This window comes from Gymnoscopelus microlampas (assembly GCF_963454915.1).
Source record: "Gymnoscopelus microlampas genome assembly, chromosome: 10".
In the NCBI taxonomy this organism is placed as follows: domain Eukaryota; kingdom Metazoa; phylum Chordata; class Actinopteri; order Myctophiformes; family Myctophidae; genus Gymnoscopelus; species Gymnoscopelus microlampas.
Genome location: NC_139947.1, coordinates 6,845,707 through 6,856,609, shown reverse-complemented (window position 1 = coordinate 6,856,609; position 10,903 = coordinate 6,845,707). Strand labels below are relative to the sequence as shown.

Here is a 10,903-nt window from a genome sequence, read left to right as displayed (position 1 = left end):
TGTTCACTAAAACTCATGAGCATAAACTTTGCTCATTTGAAATCAGGATTAGATATTAATAAGATGTCCTGCAAAAGTATGGTATAATGACTTTCTTTCTATAGAAACTTTATGTCTATCCTACCAGGACCTCTAGTGCTGCTGGTTTTATATCCTACCAGGGCCTCTCGTGCTGCTGGTTTTATATCCTACCAGGGCCTCTAGTGCTGCTGGTTTTATATCCTATACCAGGACCCTTGTTTCTGATGTTTCTGACTGTGGTTGACTGACACACGTGCACGTCCAGACAGGCAGAAACCGAAAGAAACACAAATCTCCATAGTTCACCTTTTTATACATTTTCGTAAGTTAATGCCCAACATCATCAAATAAAAAGTGTCACACAGAAATAATGAAAAGGATTTAAAATAGCAATAAAAAGAGGAACGACTTTGGTCAAGCAAGGTTTCCACCCAACACATACGCCACGACAACAACTAAATTATTATTAGGGTAATTGCTTTTTTCTTAAACCCGCTCCCAGTTCTTGACAACTAATGAGTTTGTGTGTGATAAATGTAATGGTTTTTACAGTGATACGCTGTGTTTAATGCAGATATATGGGCGTCACAATAAACTCAAAGGGATTATTTCTCCTCATAAACTTTCTGGCCGTATTAACGAGATGAAGAAACATTAATTGGAGAAATATGTCTTTATTCAAACGTGTGAAAACACACGGCTTTCATTTCTTTACTGGCTCGTGAAACTAATCACTCGCTTTTCCTCTCCTCTGTTCTGCCTGTCTACATGTCTCTCTCTCCCACTCTCTCTTCATCCCCCCTCTCTACCCCCCTCTCTCTTTCTCACCCCCCCTCTCTCTCTCTCCCCCCTCTCCCTTCATCTCTCCCTCTCTCTCTCCCCCACTCTCATCCTCTCTCTCCCGCCTCCCCCTCTCTCTCTCTCTCTCTTTCTCACTCTCTCTCTCTCTCCCTCCACTCTCCCCTCTCCCTCTCTCTCCCCCCCTCTCAGACCTCTCTCTCCCGCTCTCCCCCTCTGTACCCCCCCTCTCTCTCACTCTCTCTTCTAACTCTCCATCTATCTCCCTTTCTCACTCATCTCTCCTCTTGCTCTATTCCTCTCTCCCCACTCTCTCTTTCTCTCCATTTCTCTCTCTCTCCCCCTCTCTCCACCTCTGTCTCCCCCTCTCTTCTTCCTCCCCCTCCTCCCCCCCCTCTCTCTCTGTCTCCACATCTGTGTTGTGGAGAATAAACCACTATCTGAGGGCAGGCTGGTTGGACTGTACCAACTCCAACGGGGTTGGAGGAGTCCAATAAAAAAAAAGTAGAATAGAAACAAGGAACAAAACATCCCGATTCGAACCCCCATCAGAAATGACAGACACTATCCTTCAATCAATCCGATGATTTCAAACAAAGAGAAACAACCAACTTAGCAAAAATGATCATCACTCCATCATTTCTCCCCTTTGAGCACAGCACACACACACCCACCCACACGTCTTCTTAGGATGGTACGGTCGGTAAAGTGGGCAGGTCTCTTACTCTCGCTCTCTCTCCCCTCTCTCTCCCTCTCTTCAATATCTCTCTCTCTCAAATGGAGAGTCGTGCTTCTCCAGAGAAGCTGGTGCTGCTGCTGTGAACCGCTCTGATAGAAACAGACACACAACAAGAACTCTGGATGTTTCTCAGGAGGAACGATACTTGGATTATTTTAATGCCATAATCTCAGAGGGGCTTTAATTGATTTTTAATGCACCGAGGAGCAACGGATCAGAGCTTTAATAGACGTGCAGAGGAGTGGATGTTAAATAAAACGCAGGAGGTTCTGAACTCAGGTAAGAAGGAGAAGGGAAGCTTTGCCTCAATGGCTTGCAGCTGAGCTCGTGGTTCATGTCTGGGTGTTTTTTAAAACCCCTGCCTTTGGATCAAGACGATCAGGGATGTATTTGATCGAGTGTTGACTTTACTTTATCGTATCGTAGATATAGTAATGTCCAAAATCGATAAAAAAACAAACAAACATCTATGATAGATAGGAAAACCCCTCTATCCTTTAGAAAGAAACGGGACTTGAGTTACAACAACTGCACTAGATCGGGAGGGATCGCCTTCTCCTCGGCTTTTCCACCCGTCCAGCCTGTATTTATACAACCACATCTCTTCGCCGGAAAAAAATAGCCGATCTACAAGCTCATAGATCGGCTATTTTCCCGGCTAATGTTCGCGTTCGCCCCCCCCCCCCCAGAATATTATATGGATGCTGTGTAGTGTGGTGGTTGGGGTTCAAGTCAGTGGTTTTAAAGCGTTGCTGATCTGCGTTCTCCTGAAGGTTGCTGCTTGTGTGATCTAATACAATTAATGTGATATATTATTTCACGTCTGTCTGTCTGTCTCCTGTCTGTCTGTCTGTCTGTCAGCTTGGAAAACGCCTTTTATTTCTCCTGCTCTTTGAAATCCAACGTGGAGAGAGAAAATCTGCTCCGTTTGGAGATCTACGTGTTTTTTTTGTATTATTATCTCTGATCCATTTTTAGACGCATAGAAAACGGAGCGTTTTGTAGCTGGAAAATGTGTTTTTTTTCTCGCGTGTGTGTGTGTGGGGGGAGAGAGAGGCGGTGGGGGAGAGAGAGGTAGGTAGGCTACACACAGCGGCAAGACGCCGCCGGATCCATTTAGAACAAAGGAGGTCTGGCAGATCTAAAAAACATTAAAGTGTTGATGTGTTAATGCATCGTCTCTCTTCCTGCGGAGGGGCTGCATTCACGTTAAAGGACACATCCTGCGATTACCAAGTCAAACAATACAATTACAACCACGATCATGGATGACAACATGTTTATATGCTGTGCACCCCGGACAGACCCGGCGTGGACCGTGGTGGTGAGAGGAGGTGAACGTGGTTACTTGGAAATCGGCGTTTTTTATGCATCATGTGCGTGAAACATCACTTCTTCTCCGATCATCCCTCTGTCCTTTTTTTTGGTGAAAATAGCCGATCTACAAGCTCGCAACACGTCGCATGGCGACGCGTGCATGGCGACGCGTTGTGAGCTTGTAGATCGGCTATTTTCAAAGGGTTGATGTATATGTTTAACGTGCTCATGTGGCATTTGCCCGATCAATCAGTCGATCGATTATCTACAATACCGTCGATATTAGTCGATAAACTGATCTCTGTGAGTGCTGGGGGTCTGTTTGAAATTATTAATAAATGATAATAAAGGAATACGTCATTATTTAAAATCCATCCCCCTTGGTGGGTGTCTCCTGATAACATGAGATGGAGCTGATGGCCTGATTCTCTCTTCATTCCAAGGACCCCCAGTTTGATAGCCTAATATGCCAGTGGTTTTCAACCTTTTTCATGCCAAGGACTCCTAAATTGATATAGATTTGGCCGCGGACCCCCATCTGAAAATGTTTTGTGCCAGGGACCCCCAGGAGCAAAGATTTGAGCTAAAAGAAATGTGGGCTTTAAAAAATATTTATATTCAAAGATTTGCACACATTCTTCAAGATTTTTTCAAAAAATAGCAGATCTACAAGCTCATAGGGCGGCACTATGAGCTTGTACATCTGCTATTTTTGAATAGCCCAAAGCTAAGTGGTTAAAATGATTGTGACGCTATGTTAACTTCATTTAGCAGGGGACCCCCTGGTAGCCCCCCCCCCCCCCCCCAAAGGACCACTGGTGGTCAAAAACACTGGCCTATGGGTTAGTCCATGGACCGCCCCCCCGATCTAACACACTGTAGAATCCTCAGTGTCAATTTAACTCTGAGAGTCTACAAACGGAACCAAATGGACCCAGAGTTGCAGACCCAAAGGGGGGTCCATCATTTGGTCGAGAGAAACATGTTGTTTCCAATCAGTGGTTCTCAAACCGTGGTCCGGGGGGGATTCAAAAATAGCAGATCTACAAGCTCATATCACGGCACAAAACATTTTCAGATGGGTGGGGGGTCCGGCGACCAAAATGTGTATCAATTGAGGGGGCATGGAAAAAGGTTGTAAACCCACTGTTTTAAATCATCCTTATAGATGAAAACACTGGATGGACGGGTGTCTGTGTTCTGTTGCGTCCTATCCTATAGTGATCCATTCATAAAGGCACAGGGAGGGAGAGAGAGAGGAGTGGATGGAGGGATCAATGCTGAGCATTGATCAGGTTAGGTAGGTATCAGTAACAGGCAGAATGGGTCTAGAGATCTGGAACACAACACAATAAGAGTATTATTGAGCTCCGAGCGGCGGGGAACGAGGAATTAGATTACACCGTCTGGGAGCTAGGCTCTCTGTCCTGGGCTATAGCAGGGGTGGATGTCTGTCTCTCCCCTGGTGACTGGCTGCAGGCTGCTCGCTCTCTCTCTCTCTCTCTCTCCTCCCCCCTCCTCTCTCTCCCTGTCTCCCCTTCTACCCAAGCGTTGCCAGGTCTGCTTATTATAACCCCCCCCCCCCCCCCAAGAGTTTATTTGAAAATAGCCGATCTACAAGCTCACAACGCGTCGCATCGCGACGCGTTGTGAGCTTGTAGATCGGCTATTTTCAAAGAGTTGATGTATATGTTTAACGTGCTCACGTGGCCCCCGTGATAGTCGCTTCTTTTGGGCTCGTTCTACTAGACCTGGTTGCTTGTTTCTCTCACAGAATCTGGCAACACTGCTTCTACCCCCCCCCCCCTCTTTTCCTGTGGTCTCTCTCTCTTCCCATTTTTTTTCTTCCCCCCCACCAGGCGACAAGACCAGGGCTATATGCGTGAAAAAAACAGTCTCTTTCTCTCTCACTCACACACACACACACACACACACACACACACACACACACACACACACACGCACGCACGCTCTTTCACTCTCGCACAGTCAGTCACGTGACCCTGGGTGTGTGTGTGTGTGCACGTTTTCATTTAATCAGAAATGGTTCATCTTGGGGAGATCTAGCCCTTTGATTCCAACCTTCATCACACAATGAAGCATAATGTGATTTTCATCTTCATCAGGCATTATTACCTAATGATGAGGCTGTTTCTGCAGTGTCCTCCTCCATAACACTACACTACATGGTGATAACATTGTAATGCATCACATGTAACATAGTAATACATCACATATAACAGTCGAATTTGTCCACAATTCTATGCTGTATTGATGTTGGTACCATAGGAGAGATAACAGGCAAACGTTGATCAAAATAACAATTCTTGAATTAAGTCATGCAGATGTTTAGCAATAATTTAACTCTTGAGAGAGTAAAATGAAACCAAATGGACCCGTAAGGGTCCATTTGGTTTCATTTTACGCTCTCAAGAGTTAAAGATCTATAAGGGTCCCTTTGGTTACCAACTCTCCATCATTTAGCTGGGGACCACATGGAACCCCCTCAAGGACCAGTGGCTAAGAACCACTGACATATAACATGGTAATAGTGAGCATCCATGGTGAGCCATAATAACGTTCTATAGACATGGTGAATGTGATGCCCTGTAAATTCAGATTGGCTTCTGATTGGATGTCAGCGTTTCTATCATTCAAACGAGGATATCGTCGTGATTGTGGACTCTGCTATCCACTTGAATTACAACCGTTTGTACAACGATATACCCGTATTTATCGTTGAAGTTATGGTTCTTGGTGTGGACACACCCCCTTTAGTCTCTCGTTGCAAGAGACCGTCGTAGTCTCTAAGCCTTTAGAGACCGAGTTGTGAGTCTAGTATAAGTGTAATGTCGGGGGTAAACGGAAACCTATTAGGATGGCCGCTTTTAGCCCCACGTTTAGATCTTTTTGATCATGTCAACACGACGTTGTTGTATTTCTTTAGGGTTTGATGATTTACCTGTGATATTTGGAAAAACGTAGCCGATTTCATGCACCCGTTTTTTGGGGTATTCATCATTGGGAATTCGGGGAATTCTATATCGATCAGTAATTGTTGAGGCAAATGGAGTCGGAGCCAATATAGGGTGAAGAAGAGGTTAAACTGATTTTAATGCTATATTAACACATTAAGACCGGGAACGCATCTGTGTGTTTTTTTATCACGACAATAACGATTATCGTCCCATCCGTAGTCTGTTTGGTGGAGAGCTACCTTTACAAAAGAAGGGTGAAAGCGACTATAGAAAGGCACTTGCTTGTGCCTCAGGACCAAGCTGTACCCAAATCAATTACATACCAGGCTCTCTGTGCCATGATGGCATCTTGACTCTACCATATTCAGATGGTCAGAACATATAAAGGCCAAAGGTGAACAAAATAATAACAGTGTGTAATTGTTGTTAAGGTGTAATTCTACCTTAATTCTTCCACACCTCTGTCTTGCTAAAGAGCAGCGGACTTCCAGGTTAAAGATAAGATAACAAGACTTTCCTTGTGTGTGTCTGACATTCTGATCTTCTCCCAGTTTAGTCCTAGCCGCAATCAGGAACTTGAACCCATTAAGACCAGTGGTGTGTTCTACCGTTGTATGCTGTATACGCTGTGGGGCCTGCAGATTTTTTTTCGTCGCCACCGTATACAACCAAAAACAGTTCGAAACGGCGTATCTGATACGTTGATACGCAATGATACGCTGCACCCAGGTGGCTGGGCAGGGGGGAAACATACCAACAGCAAGAATGTGGTCTGACCGTCTGACTAGTCTAACTCTGAGTTGATGGCTTATCATGTGCGTGGCTATTGTTCTTGAGGTGATAATTAATGGCTACTGGCGACGGAATTCACACATTTCAACGACCTGCCATTCACTTCATTGAACGTAGGTCACTGAATTGAGTACTTCATTAGTATTCAAATTGCGCATCATAGCACAGCAAAATCTTGAATCTTCAATACAGTTTGTGTCTTCAATGCCAAGTTAATACTATTCTGTAATAGCTACATGAATGCTCGCTGTTAACACTGCTATTATATCTGATAAGCCTAACCAGCATTTATTTATAACAATCCTTGCACTTCTATGGTAATACAAAAGCAGCTCAGAAGTGGTTGAGTTACACTAGAAACAGTAGAAAAATCGAGTTTGTGTGGGGCAGAAACGCGCGCGAAGCACGCGCACATTTTTTTACATTAATTAATTATACGCGTGTGCGTGCCGTGCGTGTGGGAGGAACTATAAAAAAATCTAGAACACACAACTGATTAAGACCTGGAACGCATCTGTGTCACTTTTAGATTTCTTTGGGCTATTCAAAAATAGCAGATATACAAGCTAGCAGATATACAATAGCTCATATACAAAAAAAAGCATGAAAAATAAAAAATATATACAAAAAGAGGGGAGGGGGGGGGGTCGTCTGTCTTCAGGGAAACTGGTACTAGCTCCTCTTTTGGCCTCCAGAAAGATGAGTTTTTAGGGCTGTTTTGAATGAGCCCAGCGAACTGCATTTTTTGAGGGATGGGGTTAGACTATTCCATACCTTGGTGGCTGTGCTGTAGAAGGAGCATTTGCCCATGTTTGTTTTATGCGTGGGTGGGTGGTACCAGATTGTTGTTTACGCTCCCTCTAGTTTCGTGACTGTGGGTGTCACTAACTTTTTCGAGGTATTTATACAGATATGCGGGTATAGGGGGCATTTTGGGCAAATCTACAAACGTTTGCTTTCTCTCTCTTGTCCCACGTGGAAGACCAGGGTTCAGATCCCCATGGTATAGGACATGATGAAACTGATGGATTTCAGTTTTAAAGGCTCTGTTTACATGGAAGGTATAGAGGAGGAAAGTCTGCCTGCAGGCCGGCTGGAATTTCACGGTTTCCTTTTTTTTTTAGGGGCAAAGGTACTTGGCCTTTGGCGTTGTAAATTCTTTTGAGGGCACAAAGGCCAAAATGCCAGGGCAGGAAAGGCCATCAAATAAAACGGATGATTTTTAAGTCCACAGACGTAATTAATATGTCACCCCCGGTGAACTCTTTTAAGAAGCACTCGGCTCGCCTTTTGTTCTCTGATTTAAGTTTTTAATACATAGTGTAACTATCAGTGAAATAAATACTTGACCCGTTAAGACGCATGGGAACGCATCTGTGTCATTTTTTGATTTCTTTGGGCTATTCAAAAATAGCAGATCTACAAGCTCATAGCGCAGCACCGAGTGCCGCGCTATGAGCTTGTAGATCTGCTATTTTTGAGAAATCTTGGAAGTGCAAATCTTTGAAAAAAAAAAAAAAAAAAAAAAAAAAAAAAAATATATATATATATATATATATATATATATATATATTTCTTTTTAAAGCGAGCATTTGTAACTCAAATCTTTGCTTCTGCGGGGGTCCCTGGAACAAAATATTTGACACATTTTATATATATTATATTTAATATTTGAATATATATATTCAAAGACTTGTGTGTTGAGGAAATCGCATTACGCTGAGATCTATGATTCTGCTAATATAGACGGACACACACGTGCGCGCACACACACAGGTCAAGGAGAATAATGTCCTCTAGAAAGGACACAGTAAAAGTATTAATTCATTCATGAATTAATTATTAGTATTAAGTATTCATTTAACCACATGAACCCTCTGCCGCAGCCGATGTCCGCGGGACTCGGTGCTGCGCTATGAGCTTGTAGATCTGCCGTTTTTTGAATAGCCAAAGAAATCTTAAAATGACACAGAGACACGTCCCCGGTCTTACGGTTCAAAAAGCAGTTTATTTCACAAAAACGATGCATTTCTAACGACAAATTCACCCTATATTTGTACAAACTGCTGAGTCAAAGGTTCATACGTGCTCACACACACGTGCTCGACCCAGTGACTGACTAATCGGAGTCACTGGACTCTTTTGAAGATGGTGAGTCAAGGGGAGGGGGCGAGTTCAAGAGCTCAGAATCTCAACAAAAGACACCGCTGTTTAAAAACTATTGACCCTGGAAAAGAGGCAGAGGAGAGAGAAAACGCTGAAATCGGCGTCGGTGTGGGCGATGCATCAAGGCCTCGCCGCGGCCTCGGGGCAGATCATTTATTTGAGGGGCAGAAGAAGGCCAAAACTGAAGGGCCAAAACGGACGATTGCTAGCCGTGGCATTCCTGCCCGGGCACTGCGGGGGTCAGTCGGCAAGATAAAGAACTACATTTAAGATATGAACATAATGTAAATGCATTAACCTCCGGCAGCGAACCCGATGCAATGCTATCATCTGTCTGAATGGTCTCATCTCCATCTCCCACCACTAAACGATGATCTAAAAGACCGTTGAACCACGCTGTGGGAGCGAGCAGACAGACTTGTGGGTCCGTCGTTTTGGTTCCATTTGCACTCTCCGAGTTAAACCACTTAAGAAACCCTATGTATTTCATTGACTGGAGTTCCCCAGGGGTCTATCCTGGGCTCCCTAGTCTACACACCAAGTGTTCTTAGCTGAAAATAGCCGATCTACAAGCTCACAACGTGTCGCACCGTTGTGAGCTTGTAGATCGGCTATTTTCCGGCCAATGTTCTCCCCCCCCCCAGACTAGGGACGCGGCTAGAGGGTTCATGTGGTTAAATTAATACTAATAATTAATTCATGAATGAATTAATACTTTTACTGTCTGTCCTTTCTAGAGGACATTATTCTCGTGTGTGTGTGTGTGTGTGTGTGTGTGTGTGTGTGTGTGTGTGTGTGTGTGTGTGTGTGTGTGTGTGTGTGTGTGTGTGTGTGTGTGTGTGTGTGTGTGTGTGTGTGTGTGTGTGTGTGTGTGTGTGTGTGTGTGTGTGTGTGTGTGTGTGAGACGTGTGTGTGTGTGTGTGTCCGTCTGTATTAGCAGAATCATAGATCTCAGCGTAATGCGATTTCCTCATCACATCTCTGGCAGATGTCTGCATCCAATCCGTCTTATTGGAAAACCATCATTCACTTCCTTATAGAATATTGACAGGGCCTATGTGTGCGTGCCAGTGTGTGCGTGTTGTACGTATGACATTTATCTCTGTTTGTTCCTATTATTGCCATCCATCCATCTATCTGTCTGTCTGTCTGTCTGTCTCACTTTACCTGTGTGTGTGTGTGTGTGTGTGTGTCTGTCTGTCTGTCTGTCTGTCTGTCTGTCTGTCTGTCTGTCTGTCTGTCTGTCTGTCTAATGTATGTATAATGTATGTAATTTAATCCAAAGCACTTTGTCAGACGCTTGGCTGCTGAGAGTGAGTCTGTCCGCAAGCTATCTGTAACACACACACAGGCACAGGCAGGACGCACACACACGGCACGCACGCACGCACGCACGCACGCAGGACGCACACTCACATGCAGCAGCAAACACACTCACACACACACACACCCACGCACTGGTATTATTACTATACTGGTATCAATATCAGCAAGTCTGAGCTTGTAGATCTGCTTTTTTCGGTGCACTAAACCAAATGTAACGTAGTATAAATCAGGTATACTGTACCTCCGAACCTAATGCTGCGTTCACGCGGGCAGATACAAAGATAAACAGCATATTTGACGCTTTGTATCCGCGTTGCTCAACGCGGTCGTTGACGTCATCGAGCGTGCTGCGTCATCGGAGCTCCAGTTGTAGTTTGGTATCTTTGTATCTGGAAGTTGAACCCAGCTCAACTCGAATAGGCTCTATTGCACAGCAGCCATATTGGGAATGAATTGGGGCCCCTTCCTTACTTACTTCACAGGTGTCACCAATAATACTAATTAAGGCGCTGTTCCATTCAGTGTGGCATAGTGGTTGTCTTATTTTCCAAGGACGCCCATAACTCTGAGAGTGTAGAAATGGAACCAAATGGACCCTCACGGGTCCATTTGGTTCCATTTGTACACTCTCAGAGTTACACACCCTCCATAAGGGGCCATTTGGGAACCAAAATGGAGTGTTTCTAGTGAGCCAACATGCACGTTATCAGCGCCCTGACCAGAATGGAACAGAGCCTTCATTAGTATCATTGGTAACACCTGTGAA

The 10,903-nt window shown here is 44.4% G+C and overlaps 1 protein-coding gene across 1 annotated transcript in view; it reads left to right on the top strand.

Moving 5' to 3' along the window:
- Positions 1–1,627: 1,627 nt before the first annotated feature.
- The window catches only part of plxna3 (plexin A3), a 203,241-nt gene continuing 193,965 nt past the window's right edge, over positions 1,628–10,903 (top strand). The window contains exon 1 of the mRNA XM_084070225.1: positions 1,628–1,837. The gene's annotated coding sequence lies outside the window, so the exon portion shown is untranslated. The remainder of the gene's footprint in view (positions 1,838–10,903) is intronic.